Genomic DNA, 19,418 nt, shown 5'->3' with positions numbered 1-19,418 from the left:
AGATTGGGTTCAAAGCAACGAATAGAAATTGATTATCTGATTGCATATACCGAACTGGAATACGCCATCACATCGAGTGAATCCACTGTCTGTTCAAATGTTGCTCAGTGAAAATGTCAATCTTCCTCCGCTGTGTAGCGTATGGACACTGAATCAATAAGCAGTCTCCACTTAAATAAACACAGAAAGCGTCAATCTCCTCTTGCAACTTTTACACCTGTTGTTATTCTCTGTACCATTCACCACGAAGATATATAATACAAGTGAATACAGTTTTGCGATGGTAAAAATGTGTTCACCCCTCGGGGAACTGAACCACATTGACACACACACATTAACACCGAGAGTGACAGAGTTCTGAGGAGAGGCAAACTCTCAGAAAGCAAGGATGTCACCAATTTAACTCAGATTTATTTCATTTCTGACTGCAGATTCTGTGAATGCTTATGGATGAACAGGAAAGAAGGAACACAGAAGTGAAACAGGAAAAACAGATGGGAGTGTGTGGAAGGTTCTGACTCCATTTAGCCAATAACTAATCCTGGAGGTTCCAAAAGGACAGAACACTGAGCAGTGCAATCGGCAGGACGCGAACCTGTGGGGGCAGATCCCCGTGGAGTTCCAATCCATCGCCTTAATCACTCAGCCATGACTGGAGACCGTACTCTGGTGTAAATGTTGTTCGTGTAAAACCATGGAATGGTTACAGCAGAGACTGAGAGCATTCAGCCCCACCAATTCCCACTCATCCTTCAATTTCTACAGCCTCCCTTGTTCTTCCTAGCAAGATGAACCACGTCATGTGTCAAATGCCCCGAGCCTATCCTAAGGGATTTGATGAAACGTCTGAAAGGACGAACCACCTGAAACTTTGGCAGTGATGAGATTCAAATCCACGAATGGATCGAGGCTGCAGTTTAAATCCAGCGCCTTGGACCACTCAAACACGCTACTGCTGGCAATATGATAGTAACCATTGCCTTGAGTGGTACTGGTGCTGAATAAGAACATAACAAACAGCAGCAGGAACAGACCATTTTGTCGCTCGAGCCCCTCACAGTTCCATAAAATCAGAACCAAGGTGACAATCTTGAGGCCATTCAGCCCGGGTCAGAGGAACTGCGGCCATTCAGCTTTTTGGTGCTGCTCCGCCATTCAATAAGATCATGGCTGACACAACAGAAACCCAGCGCAGCGAATTAGCCAGAGGGACTTGTATAGAATTTCAAACTGTGTCGTGATGCAGTAGTTCTGGGTTATGCTTTGCAGAAATCGGATTGGGCTGGGATATTTAGGAACACCGGAGAGAAATTGATCGAACAATGGAATCGTAAAAGTTCACAGCTCATTGGGACCCATCGTGCCCTCGCCAGCTTTTTACAAAGAGATGCCCAGTTAGTCCCAATATCTTTCTCGTTCTTCATAACCCAGCAGCTTCTCCATTTCAAATATTTGTCCAATTCCCTTTTGAAAACTCGGAGTTAAGAAAAACAATATTGAAAGAGGCGCAGGACCTTCAGCAGTGTCCATGCTCAGTGTGTGAAAATTAACAAAGTTTCTCTGACCCATTGTCGGCATTTTATTTTATACAAAATATATTACAGTTCAGACAATATCATTAAACTTTATTGAGATCACATTGACTAATCTACCATCTAGGAATCATACCTGACCCCAGTGATCTGTGACAAATGTAACCAGGCCAAATGGAGCGGTCTGCGTGCGCTCCAGTGGTGCAATCGGTTAGCGCGTGGTATTTATAAAGCAGTGCAGTTAGCGGGCTATGCCGAGGTTGTGAGTTCGAGCCTCACCTGCAGCAGAAGTTTTGCTGGAGCTACTACATGTGAAACCACATTTGCATTGGAGATTCCGGAATTAATAGCACAGTTTTCAATGCAATAGACCTGCAATGACAGAGCATAAGCGAACCCCCGCCCCCGGTACAGGGGTGTACAAGAATTCTGCAAAACCAACAGCGACTTATTTACCATCTCTCCCATGCTTGAAACTTGTTCTATTTGACTAAAAACTTCTGGAAAACCATGTTTAAAGGGAAAGGCGTTGCAGTTCCGCCACTGATCACACTAGATAACACCCGGCTGGAAGTGGTTAGTTGATACTGCTCCCCAAGTTTCACTGTGACAGACTGTCTGCTCCTTGATGCAGTTCCTGATACACGCACGGAGAAAACAGATATCACCTGGCTCATGAAACGTACATGGATTAACATCAAGCTGACCCTTGGGGCCAAGCTGATGGTGTATTAGGGCTGTGTCCTCAGTACCTTGTCTGGCTGTGAAACAAGGAGGACTTACACCTATCAAGGAAAGAAACTCTGCAACTTCCATCTGCACTGTGTGCGGTGGTTATTGGGTATCTCCTGGCGGGACACAATCAGGGAGCGGTAGCCCTCTCAAAGACAGAGCTCCCAAGTCTGTTAGGCTCAGCAAACAGAGGGACGTTGGATGGCTCAGACCCGTTTACAGGATGGAAGGTGGTCACATTGCTAAGGGCCAGGCGGCCAGTGAGACGCCCAAAGCTCTGCCTGTATGACACTTACAAACGTGACATGGAGGCCCTAATTAGCGATTATCTTACATGAATTTCACTAGATGATGACAGGGAAAGATGGCGATACTTCCTGTGGACTGTTGTGCATCGCCATGGCTACAGCGGCTTGGCAACAGACGCCAAGACTGGAAACAACAACCCATAACATCACTTGTAGCTTCACATGAGACACTTGTGACAGAAACTGCCCCTCAAGGATTGAGCTCAGCCATCAGAAATTGTGCGGCACCTGGAGACAACCCATCTGAATAGATTTGTTTGCTGCGTGTCCGTAATCTTTCATGAATGGAAGGATGATGAAGATCATTGTGAAATTCAATTGCAAACAATATGACGTGTCTCACACACAAACACACACTCACATACACAAACACACACACACACACACGAAGAGGCAGACACACAAAGATGCACATGCGCACTCATAAACAGGCACACACCAATACATACATACAGACAAACACGCACACAGACATACAAAGACACAGATGTACACAGGTGCACACAGACATACATGCATACATGCACAAAGACGCACACACACACACACAAACACACGCAAATATGCATAAACACACACAGAAACGCACGCTCATACACAGACAGAGAAGCACACAAAGACACACACACAAACACATGCACATACACATAAACACACACAGGAATGCATGCTCATACACAGACAGAGAAACACATAAAGACACACACACATACACACACAAACATGCGGACATATACAAAAACACATACAGACACACAAACAGATACAAAACACACAGACACGCACACACCAACACACACACACACACACACACATATACACACAAAGATACACAGAGACACACACCAAACACACCGACACACACACACCACCGACACACACACAGGCACACACTCACATATGCAAACGTATATACACACACACACACACACTGACGCAGACAATGCCCACGTGACCGTCCTTGGCCTGCTGCAATGTTCCAGTGAAGTTCAACGCAAACTGGAGAAACAGCACCTCATCTTCCGACTTTACAGCCTTCCGGACTTAATATTGAGTTCAACAATTTCAGATCACGAACCCTCTCCTCCATCCCCACTCCCTTTCCAATCCCCCTTTTCCCGAAAACTTATAATTTTAAAAAAAATGTATTTTTCTTTTCCTACCTATTTTTAAAATTATTTCGACCTATTGTTTTATCTCCACATTTTAGCCCATTTCGATCCCTTTCCCCTACCCCACACCCACTAGGGCCAACTGCCACTAGCTTGTCCTGCTTGCTCCCCTTAATGTCCCCATTAGCAAATTCCTTATACAATATCACCACCGTCAACACCCCTTTGTCCTTTTGTCTATGACATCTCTTCTTTGCCTCCATCTATCACTGGCCCTCTATCCAGCTCTACCTGTCCCACCCTCCACTACCAGCTTATATTTCACCACATTTCTCCATTGCCTTAGTTCTGAAGAAGAGTCATACGGACTCGAAACATCAACTGTATTCCTCTCCACAGATGCTGTCAGACCTGCTGAGTTTTTTCAGGTATGTTTGTTTTTGTTTCAGATTTCCAGCATTCGCAGTATTTTGCTTTTATCTGAGAGAGAGAACAATACGTTTCAGTGAGTTAGACGCTGTCTCAGATAGAGAGATGACAGACATTAAGTGAGTGTGGTGACAAACGTGCCCATCTTAGCAAAGAAATGGTTGGTATGACAGGAATTTCTAAACAAGAGCACACAACAGAATATACTATCAATGAATATTTACATTATTAGACGATCTGTAGTTACAGTTTGAGAAGAGAAACTAAAATAAAATGAAACATTCTGGTGAGGAAAAATCTTATATCTTTGCGGAATGATGCAGCATGATTTCTTTTCACACGGACACACAGAACAGGCGATGTCTCATATGTAACACTGTTGGCAGTAATGAAAATGAATATCTGGAGCTGCGCAGAACAATCAATGGGAAAGCTGTAGTTTTAGGCCAAAGTCAGAGGCCCATTTCCAACTTAACGTCCACCTTATGGAGACATAGAATAGTGTAGTAACAACAGAGACAGAGCCTGGTGTGATAATTACTGAGACAGGGCCTAGTGCAATTTAAGCAGAGACATTACTAGTGTAGTAATAATAGAGAAAGCATCTAATGTTACTTTAGCAAAGACGTGACCTAGTGCACGAATAACAGGGACGGGTACCAGTGCTATATTAACATAGACAGGGTCTACTGCTGTAATAGCGGAGATGGGGCGAGGGCAATATTTACTGATACAGGGCATGGATCAACATCAAGTGAAATCGGGCAGTTATTACAGTCACAGGGCTCAGGGTAATTGCTTCCCAGAGAGAGTCTAAGTCGTAATAACGGAGACTGCCGCCAGTGGAAGAGAGACAGATCTGATCTTGTGAAGTAAAAACTGGGAAAGGGAGAGTGGAATAGAAGCAGAGACAGAGGTACAAAGACAAAGTCTCTGCAAAGACAGGATCCATCTTAATTAAAAAGACAGACAAGCTCGAGTGTGATACAGGCTGATACAGAGTCTCGTGTAACTTGTTCTGAAATACGGTCTAGCGGAATATAAGTGCAGACATGATTCAGTGCGTTATAAGCAGGGCCCCGACCTAGTGAAACATAAGTCAGGCAGTGCCGAGTGCAGTAATAATTGAGACAGGATCTTGTGTAATACGAACCTGCCTAGTGTAGTAATAACACAGACCGGATCCAGTTTAAGAAAACTGATACAGGGTCTAGTGGAGCTTCACATAATTCAGGGCTCTTTTTAATATCAACTGACGCAGTGCCTGGTGAAGTAAATACCGGCAAATGTACAAGATCAATAAAAACAGAGACATGAACAAGTCCAGCAATAACAAAGTCATGATAAAGGATAATAAGAACAGAAACAGGGAAATGTGTGATATGAATAGAAGCATGTATTGGTGCAGCATTAACTGAGGTAGGGTCCAGTTTGATGGACACGTGGCAGGTTCTACTGGAGTAATAGCTGAGACAGAGTCTTGTGAAATGCAAATAAAAACATGTTCTAGTTTTCTATAACCAGAGACAAGCTCTAGTGCAGTGTCAACTGGGGCATGGCTTATTGTGACTTTAGTCGAGACCTGCTTCAGTGCAGTCATGACTGAGATAGTGCCAACTGTATTGTGGCCCTCGCCCAGTACATAAACAACTGAGATTGAGCCAATTACAGAAACAACTGAGTGATGACCTTCTCTAATATGATCAGAGACATGTCTTGGTGCAGTAGAAACAGAAACGGCGTCTAATTTAATATGAACAGAGCCAGCGCCTGCTTCATGTGATGTGAACAATCACGGTTTCACTGCCACCCACTGGTCAAACTGTGCTACTGCAGGTGTTGTGAAAATGTCGATTCAATTTACTGTTTCCTGGATCAACGGTTAAAATCAGAAATAAACGCAGTCGACAGGATTTGAACCTGCGCGGGGTAACCCCAATGGATTTCAAGTCCATCGCCTTAATCACTCGGCCACGACTACAGATGTTGGCAGTAAGCCTGTATTATTTATATGAAGTCATAGAATGGTTACAGCAGACAAAAAGGGCCTTCTGCCCGCCCTGTCTCTGTCACAACCTAGCCGGGCATGCACCCGCGTTATTTCCTATGTGAAAATTTAGGGAGGTCAATGCTGTTTCCTCCTGGAGCCTCAGCTTGTTCTGAATTTCAAACTGTGGAAGGTAATCGACCTACAAAATCCACAAGGTGATAATGCCTTCCTCTCAATCATCAATAACATCATTCACATCTTCCACTTGTTTGCTGCACCTCCTTCCAAACTCCACTTGCATCGTTCATCCTGATATTTTTCTCTTTGTCATTTTAATATGAAGTTGCACAACCAATGTTAATCAAGTTTGTGATGGTGAATATGTGTCCATCCCCTCGGGGAACTGAACCGCATTGACACACACAGAAGAACACACACCAACACATACAACGAGAGTGACAGAGGCCGAAGGAGAGACAAACACCCAGAAAGCAAGGATGTCACCAACTTGGCCAATTATTGTTCTGAAACTGAACCACATTGGCACACAAAGCAAATCACAAATATGCATTGTTTAGATTTGAAATAGTGAATATTTTCACACTGTCTTTCAATGTGCAGAAAGTGGAGCTGTGATCAGCTTCTCGCTCAGAAGATGTACAGCAAGAATGTTTATAACAGGCTGATGCTCACGGTGCCTGTTTGGAGTCGGTGAGCTGCTTCTTACGATTGAGACCATTTAAATGTCGTTCAACGAGTCTGGTTCCAAATTCTGTGCTCAAAATGATAAGAAAACTCGCTGAATTTGCTTATTGTCTTGAATTCAAAGCATCACATAGAAGATAAGAAAGTTAATCTTAACCGTGGTGTTAGGAAACATAAAATGACAGAAAGTTACAGCAAAGAAAGAGGCCATTCGGCCCTGTGTGCTGCTTTCAAAGGGCAGTGTGATTGGTTGATCTGAATATTCAAAGATATTCGCCAGTTGGGAAGAATGGGCAAAAAGGAAAATGAGGCGGGGTCGCACTATTAATAAGGATCGAGATCGGTACATTAGTGAGAGAGGATCTTAGATTGAAGGATCAAGATGTAGAATCAGTTTGGGTGGAGGTAAGAAACAGCAAGAGGCAGCAAACATTGGTGGGAGTTGTTTATAGGCCACCAAACTGTAGTGGAGTTTACTTTTAAAAACTTCACCAAGGACACGTTTCTTTGACCAAATGGTCTGTGTCGGATGAACACAAGTGTCCTCTTCAGCCAATGGGAAGAACCATTGCTGTTCGCTGGAACATGAAATCGATACTTTCCTCCTTTAAGACAGTTCTTAAAGCCTCCCACTTTGACCGAGCTTTTAGTCATCTGACCGATTATGTGGCTCGGTGTCACACTTTGTTATAAAATGCTCCTGGGGAACGCTTTGTGACGTTTCATTAGGTAAAAGGAGCTTTATAAATATAATTTGTTGTTGTGGTCCATATATAGAAAGAGACAAACTCCTCTTGCCTCTTTCATCCTGATATTTTTCACTATAACATTGTAATGTGAAGTTGCATAGCTAATGTGAATACAGTTTGTGTTCATAAAAATGTGTTCACCTCCTCAGTGAACTGAACCACATTGACCCACACAGAGGAACACACTCATAGGTATACACAGAGGCCTAAGGAGATACAAATGCCAGAATGAAATCATGTCACAAGTTGGCTAATTTTTTTTCCCAGTTCCGACTGGAGATTTGCAGAAGGCCCACAAATGAATGGAAATAAGAGATCACGGATGTGTTTGGATCTCTTTTCCTCGATTCAAACGATCATTAATTCCGTCTGCACGTGGTTAAAATGAGAAGTAATGGAAAACGTAGTCGGTAGGATTCGAACCTGCACGGGGTAACCCCAATGGATTTCTATCCAACACCTTAACCACTCGGCCACAACTACAGAAGTTGCCCCAATTATCGCATTATTTATATGAATTCATACAATGGTTACAGCAGTGAAAGTGGTCTTTCTGCCCGTCTTGTCAACATTTTCCCCGAAACCCTGCAATTTATCATGTCCCTCCTCGTTCTTCCAACCAAACTGGGAGTGAAAGAGTGAGAATGATCCACCCCGGCCTATAACCACCCCATCAGTCTACTCTCCATCATCAGTAAAATAATGGAAGTGGTCATCAACAGTGCTATCAAGCGGCACTGACTTAGCAATAACCTGCTCACTGATGCCCCTTTTGGGTTCCGTAAGGACCACTCAGCTCCTGACCTCATTACAGCTTTGGTTCAAACATAGACAAGAGAGCGGAACTCCAGAGAGTGACAGCCCTTGACATCAAGGCAGCATTTGACCAAGTGTGGCATCAAGGAGCCGTAGCAAAACTGGTGTCAATGGGAATCAGAGGAAACTCTCCGCTTGTTGGAGTCATACCTAGCACAAAGGAAGATGATTGTTGTTGTTAAAGGTCAGTCAGTGGGGAAGTTTGCCGATGATTGCACAATGTTCAGCCATGCCCTACTCCTCAAATACTGCAGCAGTCCATGTCCAAATGCAGCAAGGCGTGGGAAATATCCAGGTTTGGGCTGACAAGCGGTAAGTAACATTCGCACCATACAAGTGTCAGGCAATGGCCATCTCCAACATGAGATAATCCAACCATCGCTCTTGATGTTCAATGGCGTTATTATATCTGAATCCCTCACTATCAACACCCTTGGGGTTACCATTGACCAGGAACTGAGCTGGACGGGCCATATAAACACTGTGACTACAAGAGCAGGTCAGACACTAGGAATCATGTAACGAATAACTCACCTCCTGACTCCCCAAAGCCTGTCCACCATCTGCAAGGCACAAGTCAGGAGTGTGATGGAATTCTCCCCACTTGCCTGGATGAGGGCAGCCCCTGCAACACTGAAGAGGCTGGACACTGTCCAGGGCAAAGCAGTCCACTTGACTGGCACCACATCCACATTCACTCCCTTCACCACTGACGCACAGTAGCGGCAGTGTGTGCCATCTACAAGATGCACTGCAGGAATTCACCAAGGCTCCTGAGTTCCAGTGTCCAAACCCACGATCATGACTAGCCAGATGGACAAGGGCAGAAAACACATGGGAACACCACCACCTGGAAGTTCCCTTTCAAGTAACTCACCATCCTGACTTGGAAATATATTGCCGTTCTTTCACTGTCTCTGGGTCAAAATCCTGGAACTCCCTTCCTAACAGCACTGTGGGTGTCCCTACACCTCATGGACCGCAGCGGTTCAAGAAGGCAGACCACCTTCCCAAGGGCAATTAAGGATGGGCAACAAATGCTGGCCTAGACAGCGAATCTCACATCCTGTGAATGAATAAAAATAGATCCAGGTTAGCCTGCAAATTATATTGCTTTGTTCTCCTTCACTGCAAACGTCAGGGCCTGGAGCAAGTCTGACGTATTGGCTCAGGTGAGGAACGAGCTGAAGCTATCAATATTGGTTTTCTTAACACCGAGTTTCCAAATGGGAATTGTGCAGGGCAAAGGAGAAAGAGAAGGAAATTGTCATAAATTATAAAGCTCTTTGTACAAAACTGACATAGACAGGATGGGTGGAAGGGCCTCTTACTGTGTTGTGCCGTTTGATGATGACATTGTTGATCAGTTTGTCTCCAGCATTCCTAATGAGAACAGCCGAATTCCATTTCTTCAAAACAAAGACCCAAAGTGGTGCTGCATGACGTCACCGCTTAACATTCCAGACAGCTCCATTGGGATCTTTACAGCGCGGGGTGTGTGCAAGGCAGTGGGGATCACGGTCACCTCATACACGAATGGTTCTCTGTTTGAAACCAGGAAGTAGCATTATCAAAATACAGAGTGGGGAAAAGTTGCATCGTTGCTGTTTTTTTGTGAAATAGTCAAAGACTGTATTATCTCACAGCCTTGTGACATTTATACTTCCCAGGTTTTGAATGATATTCTGAAAAATGCACTGTCCTTAAGGAATGGAGAAGGATGGGGGCCGAATTGCACTAAGATAGTTCGCACATGTGTGAGGTGTTGAATGAGCTGCTGATGTGCTGTGTTATCTGATGATTCTAACATTAGATCAATTTCACTGCCGCATGGCTAAGGTTTTCAGCCGAATTATACTTCCACACAGCAAGGTTCAGAAGTGCACTAAGACTGCATGGTTTGACATTCTCGGTCGTTTGCAAAGAGCTGCGCTTGTTTTTGTTGTGTTGTGGTTATCACATTTGCTTTAGACACCGAAGATTCCCTGATTCGAAATTCACTGCAGAACAGCAGAACTGGTAACATTTGTGGAAATTTTTCTTGCTGTCGTTGACAACCTGGATCTGTGTGACAATGAATTTTGATGAGATGGGAGGAGGGGGAGGGGGGAGGGAAAACATTGAATGCTTCGTCTTTGAGTGCTTTTGAACCACCAAGCTTTCAGTTAACAGCCGAATGCACTGACCAATGGGACTACACAGACTGATGCAACTTCTGCGTTCCTTGTACAAAAAGTCTCTTTGAACACCAGAACATAACTTTCTCAGCTTTTGAAAAATGCGCTGCCTTGTTGGTTTTTAAAAAAATATTTTAAAGACCAAGCGAGTAACTTCAGACTTGCTACATTTCCTGCCGTCTTGCTAACCAATCACCGAACCCATCTAGCTTTGCAGCCTCTCATTGTCCAGCCCACCACCCACTTTTCCACGGAACTTGGTTTCATTGGCTAAACCTTAGCCACAGGCTCCAGCGAGAGTTGAACTCGCGACCCCTGGTTTACGAGACCAGTGCTCTAACCACTGAGCTATGGGGCCAACTGCCGACTACAATGCATGGAAAGTTGACCATAATCAGTGGACGAGGACCAGGGTAAAGTTCCAAATGAATGACATTTGACCAGCCTGGAAACGACTGAGAGGGAGAACAGGGAGTTAAAAGATGCGACATGAAAGCGGCAGAATTTGACGTGTGTCAGTTTCTTTCAGTGATGAATTTCTGCCGTGTGTCGCCTTGTCAGTTTCACAGGAGCCGCAGGGATGAGGTTGGCGGCACCTGATTAAAATGAGGAATAATGGGAACTGTAGTCAGCAGGATTCAAACCTACAGGGGGAAAACACAATGGATTTCAAATCCATCACCTTAAATATTGAGGTATGAGTAACAGCTGCTCCAGAGCTCAAATGTGTTCTTATCAAATCAGAGATGGCGACAAAATAAGTCATTCGGCCCATCGTGTCTGTGCTGGCTCTCTGGAAGAGCAACTCAATCAATTTCACACGCCCGCCTTTCCCCCACAACAACTTATATTGGGATCTTTACAGCGCAGGGTTTATAGAGGCGAGTGGGGTCATATTCACTTCACATATGATGGAGCTGCGGTTTGAAACCTGGCAAGAGCATTATCCAAGCTTGTTTATTTGAATGAGGGAAAGTTCGATAATTTACGTTTGTTGTAAATATGAACACAAGGGTTGGAATCCTGCTGACTAAAGTTTTCACCATTTGTGATTTTAACCAAATTAATTATCAGTTAATTAGAAGGAAACCCTTCCAAATACGTCCGTATTTTCTGATTCCCATTCATTTGTCAACATTCAGGGAATTTGCTTTCGGAAATGGAACAAACACTGAGCCAAGTTGGTGACAGCCTTGCTTTCTGTGTATGTGTCTCTCTTTAGACCTCTGTCACTCTCGGTGTATATCTCTCTGTGCCTGTTCCTCTGCGATTGTCAATGTGGTTCAGTTCCCTGAGGGGGTGAAAACGTTTTTAACGTCACAAACTTGATTCACATTAGTTCAGGTTAAAATGTCGGTGAGAAAAGTATCAGCGTGAAAGATAAAGCAGGAGACTGGCCCTTTCTATGTATATCCTACAACAACGATAACTTGTATATATAAAGCGCTTTTAACCTAATGAAACGTCACAAGGCGTTCCCCAGGAGCATTATATAACAAAGTGTGACCACTGAGCCTCATATTTGGTCAGATGACTAAAAGCTCGGTCAAAGGGGTAGGCTTTAAGAATTGTCTTAAAGGAGGAAAGTATCGATATCATGTTCCAGCTAACAGCAATGGTACTTCTCATTGGTGAAGAAGTCACTTGTGTTCAAACTAAACAGACCATTTGGTCGGAGAAAGTTGTCTCTGGTGAAGGAGATCGGGATTAAAAAAAAAGTCAAAAGTTGCCTCCATAATCCAAATCTCAAGCTTTATTGGTAGTTTCCCTGATGTCCAGTGACTCGGGATTGGCGCTTCCATTGGATCAACAGCGAATAGGGTGGAGTGTTTTGGAAATTGTAAGTCACACATGAGTAGCTTGTGGGACTATTTCATCTCATTGTCAATTTCATGCTCCAGCTCACAGCAATTGTGTGGTGAAAGAGATCTGAACTGAAAAACAATAGGCAAAAGCAGCGTAGATAAGCCGAATCGAAAAAAAGCTGGTACAACTTCCCTGGTGGTCTAGTGGTTAGGATTCGGCGCTCTCACCGCCGCGGCCCGGGTTCGATTCCCGGTCAGGGAATGTCAATTTATTGAATTGGTCGAAATGAGTGTCGATCACTCTTTGATTGGAAACGTTTAAAAACTCCACCAGAATCAGAGGAGTGAGAGTTTAAGTTTTGCCTCAGAGCCGGAAAACATCACACTCGTGAGTGGCAGTGAAGGAAGAGGAGAGGAGAAGGGCTGTTTGCAAAGCACTGACTATAGAAATGTTGGTGTGAGGCAAAATATTGGTGGGAGAAGTACGAATTTTGCTGCTTCCTGTTTACACTGGCACAAATATCACTCTTGATGGATCAACCAATCACTGCTGCTCTTTGAAAGCAGCACGCCTGGCCGAATGGCCACTTTCTGCGCTGTAACTTTTTATAATTTTATGTTTCCCAACAGCACGGGTCATTCTGCCATTTTATAACCGACTCGAGCGAGATGCACTTTCTTACCTTGTATCCGGCTCTTTTTGAAACCAAAACACGTAGCAAATTCTGCGAGTTTTCTTGTCATTTCCAGCACGAGATTTGTCACGAGACGAAATGAGCGACACATTAATGGTGCTAATCCTTCACTGGAGCTCACCGCGTCCAAAGAGCACTGTTATCATCAGCCTGTTATGTACCTTTTGCAGTACATCTGCTGAACAATATAAGCTTATCACAGCTCTGCTTTCTTCACATTGAAACCCAGTGTGAAACTCAATTTAAAAGCTGAACAACTGGGAGGAGAGTGTGACTGTGGATAATCGGCACTAGGCACATTCCTGTAATCAGTATCTGGGAGAACCAGGAAGAACCATTCCCACGAACTGGCTGTGTCTGCATCGAGCAGCTAATTGACCTGGGGGCTAGACGGGCAGAGGGAGCTGGAGGCGAGGCAGGGACAGAAGCAGGAAGAAATGCGACGATAAAGTGCTTTGAATTTGATGTGTTTGAATTTGCTTTCAGTGATGAATGTCTACCTTGTAAGTTTCACAGGAGCCGCAGTGATTGGTTGGTGTTTTTTTTTAAAGCAACAAGATTTAAATGTAAAAAGATAAAAGCAAATTACTGCAAATGACGGAAACCTGAAACAAACACAGGAAATGCTGGAAAAACTCAGCAGCTGGAGGGAGAAACAGGGTAAATGTTTCCAGACCGTACGACTCTTAACCAGATTTTTTAAATATTACAGCGCCCAACGTGGGGCTCGAACCCACGACCCTGAGATTAAGAGTCTCATGCTCTACCGACTGAGCTAGCCGGGCGTGTGAAGAACTGTTTCGTATCCCAACATACATGGATAAACCTGTTGCTTTCCACCTGATACCGCAACTTGATCGGAAGTTTAAAGTGTGGGACGTAATCGGCCTACAAAAGCCCCAAGGTTGCAATGCATTCCTCTCAGTCATCAATAACATCATTCACATCTTCCACTTCTTAGCTGCACCTCTTTCCAAATACTGTGATCCATTTTCCTCAGGATTTTCTCCTGCATTTAATGTTTACCTGCTTTCTGCCCTCATTTTGAAATCAGGTTCACTTCATTATCCAACACAAATTGAATTGCAAACCTGACGGACAAACAATGGAAAACAAGTCACTCGGTAACACAAATCCCATGGTGCTCATTTTCAGATTCACAACAGTCAGCTTTTCTATAAAATGAAGGAATTTTACAGTGAAAAGAATTAATAAGTTTATGTGACATTTATTTGTGACTCACTCACTCGGGTATTCTGCAAATGCTGCCCGGAGGTTTAGTGACCGGGATATAATCTACCTGCGTTTTCCTGAGCCTGTGCTCGGTGTATTGGGAGGTTTGGCCCGGGTTGGAGAATCTTGTGTCCCAGGGATGGGCAGTAACCCGCTGATTGAAGCTGCAGTCGCCGCTTTCTGCTGGCAGCGGGTGATTGGAGAGTGCGGGGCCGGAATATTGCTGCTTTTCTGCTTTTCCCTGTCTCACTCACTGTGGAGCTGTGGAAGACTGAGTAATTGATGGGTTCGTTTGATTCCAACAATTTCATGGATTTCTAGTGGGTTACAGAATGGGTCCAAATCTTTTCTCATTGTACTTGACAGAAAACGTAGTTTTAAAAAGAAGCTGTTTTTGTGGGATCTCACTGGACAACAAAAGACCTGCCACCGTTTGGGGATATCTTGCAGCCCAAGTACCCAATGACAATCCAGAACTGTGTGACAATGATTGGTGATGAGGGGGAAAAACAGTAAAAACCTTAACCCTCTGGGTGGTTTTGAATCACCAACCTTTCAGTTAACAGGCAAACACGCTGACCAATTGCGGCACAGACACTTACACAAACCTAACTGACAAGGTAGCCCAACCAGGGTGTCAGTGAGTCTAATCTTCAGATTGTCACTACCCAGATAGCTGTCTCGCTCTATCAGTTTTACTCTTCCAAAATAAAGGGTGAGACCTTCATTTTGGACACATGGAAACAGTCTGATCCCACCCACTGCAGACACATCCATGTCACCGGGAAGGAGCTCTCCTACAACCGGTGCCATTTCCCTTTGAGCCTTTCATTGTCTTGTCTGTTACCAAGTGTTCTGATTGTCCCGAAGCCGATATTAGGTTTGAATTCCTGAAGTGCAGTAACGAGAATCCTTTCACTGTCTCAGATCAGTTAATTTCAGTAAGAATATCAGAGTCAATGTTCCAGCGTCTTAAAGAAGGGAAAGGTGCCTCGACTTTCTCTGGTTTACCCTTCATTCGCATTGAATTCTATTCCTCAAAGGGGATTTTCATTTCCTTCTTGAGCTCCCTGACCACATCTGGCAACATCTTTGGATTGAGAGGCTTAATTAACATTTCAGATGCAGTGCAGTTCTAATGAAAGGCTACAGACCTGAAATGAAAACGATGACTCTCTCTCCACAGACGCTACAAGGTCTGCTGAGAATTCAAGCATTTTCTGTTTTTATTTCAGGTAACCAGCATGTGCAGTGCTTTGCTTTTCTTTTCCTGATTCGTGAAACATATAAGACCCTGAGCAGTACTTGACAGGGCGGGTTTGGAGAGGATGTTACCTCTTGTGGGAGAATCTAGAACTCGGGATCGCTGTTTAAAAATAAAGGGTCGCCCATTTAAAACGGAGATGAGGCGATTTTTTTTCTCTCAGTGAGTCGTGAAACTTATGAACTCTCTTCCTGAAAAGGCTCTGGAAGCAGAGTCTTTAAATATTTTCAAGGCAGCGGTGGATATATTCTTGGCAAGCAAGGGGGTGACAGGTTGTCGGAGATAGGTGGGGTACAGATTTCAGGTGACTATCAGATCAGCCATGATCTTATTAAATGGCGGAGCAGGCTTGAGGCGCTGAATGGCCTACTCCTGCTCCTTTTTCTTATGTAGTGCTAAGAATGTGGAACCCATTACCAGTGGATTTCGAGATCATGTCTGAGCTGAAAACGTGTAGGTCAATTCACACTGTAAACAGATTATTCACCAGCTGGAATTGGAAAGGAATTCACTCTCATCCCATTCACTGACACAGCAACATAGTCTTGCTGGTGGGAGACCATTCAGGTACTTCTCGTGTGCAAAGGGCTTTATTCAGTTTGCCTACACGTTAACACTCCAGCTTTAAAAGTTCAAAGGATTTGATCCACAATCAGAGAATTGATACTGGCAAGACACGGTTTAAATGTTCCACGTAAAGGGGGAAAAGTCAGGAGCTCACCCCATCTGCTGAGATAAAAACAAAAAACTGCGGATGCTGGAAATCCAAAACAAAAACAGAATTACCTGGAAAAACTCAGCAGGTCTGGCAGCATCGGCGGTGAAGAACAAAGTTGATATTTCGAGTCCTCATGACCCTTCAACAGAACTGAGTAAAATTAGGAGAGCGGTGAAATATAAGCTGGTTTAAGGTGGGGGGTGGGGGGAGAGAAATAGTGGTGGGGGTTGGTTGTAGGGAAAAGCAAGCAGTGATAGGAGCAGATAATCAAAAGATGTCAGAGACAAAAGAACAAAAAGGTGTTGAAGGTGGTGATATTATCTAAAAGAATGTGCTAATTAAGAATGGATGGAAGGACACACAAGGTACAGCTCTAGTGGGGGTGGGGTGAAATAAGACTAACAGGGCATAAAAGGTATAGATTTAAAAATAATGGAAATAAGTTGGAAAAGAAAAATCTATGTAAATTATTGGAAAAAACAAAAGGGAGGGGGAAGAAACGGAAAGGGGGTGGGGTTGGAGGACGGAGGTCGAGTTCTAAAGTTGTTGAATTCAATATTCAACAAAGTGCCTAGTCGGAAGATGAGGTGCTGTTCCTCCAGTTTGCATTGAGCTTCACTGGGACTGCACTGAGTTCAGATGTAACTGTAGGATCATTCTATCCAGGAGAGAATTGTGGTGGAGCCCTGAGCAATTTGGCCGCTGCATCAATTGATTCAACAATTTTATATCTTGCCCCTATGTCACCCATCGTATTCTGATTACAGGACATCGGTTTCTGTTCTACAATATGGTTTTTCAATGGCGGAGCGGAGACCCAGGTTTCACTGCGAGACAGAATGTGCCCTATCCTCACTTCAGCAGCTTCCTGCGCGTGCGCATTGCGGAGTGTGCTGGGGCATGCGCATTTCGGTCTGTTTCATGAGCATGCGCAGTGCTGGTCTGTGACTGCAGCTGCTCAGAGCGGGTGAGAGAATGTCGAGCGGAGCAAACTAACAGAGTTAGTGGGTGTGTGAGGAGGAATGGAGCCAGCGGAGTGGGTAGGGAGGCTTCATAAAGACACAGTGCAGGCCGAATATGCCAAATAACAAGGTACCGGTCTTGTGTTAGCAGAGAACGGGCCGAAAAAGTCTGGATTTCTCCCTTCGCCTGGCCCGGGGTAACTGCCGCCATCTTTATAGGGGGCAATGTGCAGCAGGGCGCATGCGCGGTCATCTCGTCTAGGTAGCAGGAGGAGAGAATATTGTGAATTTCTATCCTGGACTAACAGGGATGGATTTTGGAAACTCCTTTTCCAGGGGGTTAGAAGGGGAGGATTTACACACAGCAAACTCAGACCAAGATAAACGTTTGGCCTTTCTGAATTTCTGTTCGGGACTGACTGATGGATTTTGTGAACTCTATTTACAGGATGTTAGAAGAGGAGGGCAAACTCGAGGGATATGAGAAACCAAAACCAAACATTACGTCAAAATCTGAAAGTCACTTGTTTCACCAGGACCTGAATATCACCAGCCTTTGAATGTAAGCATTGAGTTCCAGGTCATTACCAGTCACAGGGTGAAAAATCTCTTCCTGGCATCCCCCTTATGGATCTTGCCCAAAATCTTAAAACTCTGTCCCTTAATCCTTTCATAATCAGCTAATGGGAACAGTTTTTATTTAACTACCTTTCATAATCCTGTACACCTCTATCAAATCTCCCCTCAATCTCCTTTGCTCCAAGGAGAACAACACCAGTTTATCGAACCTCATTTTACAGATAAAACCCCTCATCTCTCGAACCATTCTGGTTAATCTCCTCTATACTCTCACATCCTTCACAATGTGTGGTGATCAGTGGTTTGCACAGACCCAGATGTTCTGTATTCGTGTCTGTGACATCATCACACATGGACAATTACACAGTGACATCATCACACATCGACAATTACACAGTGACATCACCCCCCCCCCCCCTCCCCCCGGGTATTTCCTCAACTGGGAGATTTTCCTCTGACTCCAGTGCTTCTGATATCTTTTCAGCTGCAGAATCCAGCAGGAGAGTTTAAAGTTAAAAACTGAAACTGTTTCAGAGTTGACTATTTTTCACCATCCACCTACAATTTAGAGCTTTTAGTTCTACGCTCTGTATCTGTGAGAGGCTCCTTGGCTCTGGGGCTGGTGTGACTCCTTTACTGTGGATCTGAATCCATGTTCATCCATTGATCTGTTTCACCTCTGCCCTCCCTGATCACTTCTCTGCCATTTTTTTTAACTTCCCCTGTCTCTAATAATGGATGTATTTGAGTTATGTTTAGTATTTTACTGTTACTTCTGTTGACTGTGTCTAAATGAAGCTTCCACCACTGCCCACCACCCCGACCATGTGCTGCTGGCTTCCCAGCTTTATCTTCCCACAGTATCTTTCATAGTCAGGAATTGTTTTTCCAGACCTATAGTCCATTTCTATTCCACTTCTGAGCTTATATTGACCATCAGATTCTGCACCATTTTTACTCCCTGAGAGGAGGCGATGGTGTAATGGTATTGTCACTGGACAAGTAATCCAGAGACCCAGGGCAATATCCTGGGGACCCGGATTCAAATCCCGTCATGACAGATGGTGGAATTCCATTTCCATAACAAAAATCTAGAATTAAAAGTCTAATGATGACCAATGATGATTGTCATAAAAACCCACCTTGTTCACTAATGCCCCTTAGGGAAGGAAATCTACCGTCCTTGGTCTTGCCTACACGTGACTCCAAACCACAGCAGTGGTTGACTCTTAACTGCCCTCTGAATGCTGGCCTGAGTGATGCCCACGTGAATTTTGAAAAATCATTCTGCACACCTTGAAACGTTAACTCTGTCTCTCTCCACAGATACCAGCATCTACTGTGATCCCAGTTACCTGTGGAGAAGATGATGTTTGACCTTCTTAAACCGCTGCAGTCCGTGTGGTGAAGGTGCTCCCACAATGCTGTTAGGTAAGAAGTTACAGGTTATTCACCCAGTGATGATGAAGGAACAGTGATATTTGTCCAAATCAACAACAACAATTTGGATTTATATGGCACTTTCAATGTAAGACAATGTTCCAAGCATTTCACAGAAAGGTTAAAAGCAAGGTTTGACACTGAGCCAAATAAGGAGATATTAGGGCAGGTG

At 44.2% G+C, this 19,418-nt stretch overlaps 1 protein-coding gene, 1 long non-coding RNA gene and 5 other non-coding genes across 7 annotated transcripts in view; 4 read left to right on the top strand and 3 right to left on the bottom strand.

Moving 5' to 3' along the window:
- Nucleotides 1–19,418, top strand: part of LOC144673438 (uncharacterized) — a 39,878-nt gene that overhangs the window by 18,589 nt on the left and 1,871 nt on the right. The gene's annotated exons all lie outside the window — the stretch shown is intronic.
- On the top strand, nucleotides 1,725–1,819 carry trnai-uau (transfer RNA isoleucine (anticodon UAU)). The gene is made up of 2 exons: nucleotides 1,725–1,762; nucleotides 1,784–1,819. It is a non-coding gene; the product is annotated as a tRNA-Ile (tRNA).
- On the bottom strand, nucleotides 6,013–6,094 carry trnas-uga (transfer RNA serine (anticodon UGA)). Its single transcript has one exon. It is a non-coding gene; the product is annotated as a tRNA-Ser (tRNA).
- On the bottom strand, nucleotides 10,836–10,908 carry trnat-cgu (transfer RNA threonine (anticodon CGU)). The gene has a single exon. It is a non-coding gene; the product is annotated as a tRNA-Thr (tRNA).
- Nucleotides 12,546–12,617, top strand: trnae-cuc (transfer RNA glutamic acid (anticodon CUC)). Its single transcript has one exon. It is a non-coding gene; the product is annotated as a tRNA-Glu (tRNA).
- Nucleotides 13,763–13,835, bottom strand: trnak-cuu (transfer RNA lysine (anticodon CUU)). Its single transcript has one exon. It is a non-coding gene; the product is annotated as a tRNA-Lys (tRNA).
- On the top strand, nucleotides 17,223–19,144 carry LOC144673436 (uncharacterized). Its single transcript, XR_013574313.1, has 3 exons — nucleotides 17,223–17,357; nucleotides 17,676–17,789; nucleotides 19,133–19,144. It is a non-coding gene; the product is annotated as an uncharacterized LOC144673436 (long non-coding RNA).

Source organism: Cetorhinus maximus, unplaced genomic scaffold, assembly GCF_964194155.1.
Source record: "Cetorhinus maximus unplaced genomic scaffold, sCetMax3.hap1.1 HAP1_SCAFFOLD_366, whole genome shotgun sequence".
NCBI classification, from domain to species: Eukaryota; Metazoa; Chordata; class Chondrichthyes; order Lamniformes; family Cetorhinidae; genus Cetorhinus; species Cetorhinus maximus.
This window is presented reverse-complemented; position numbering and strand designations above follow the sequence as displayed.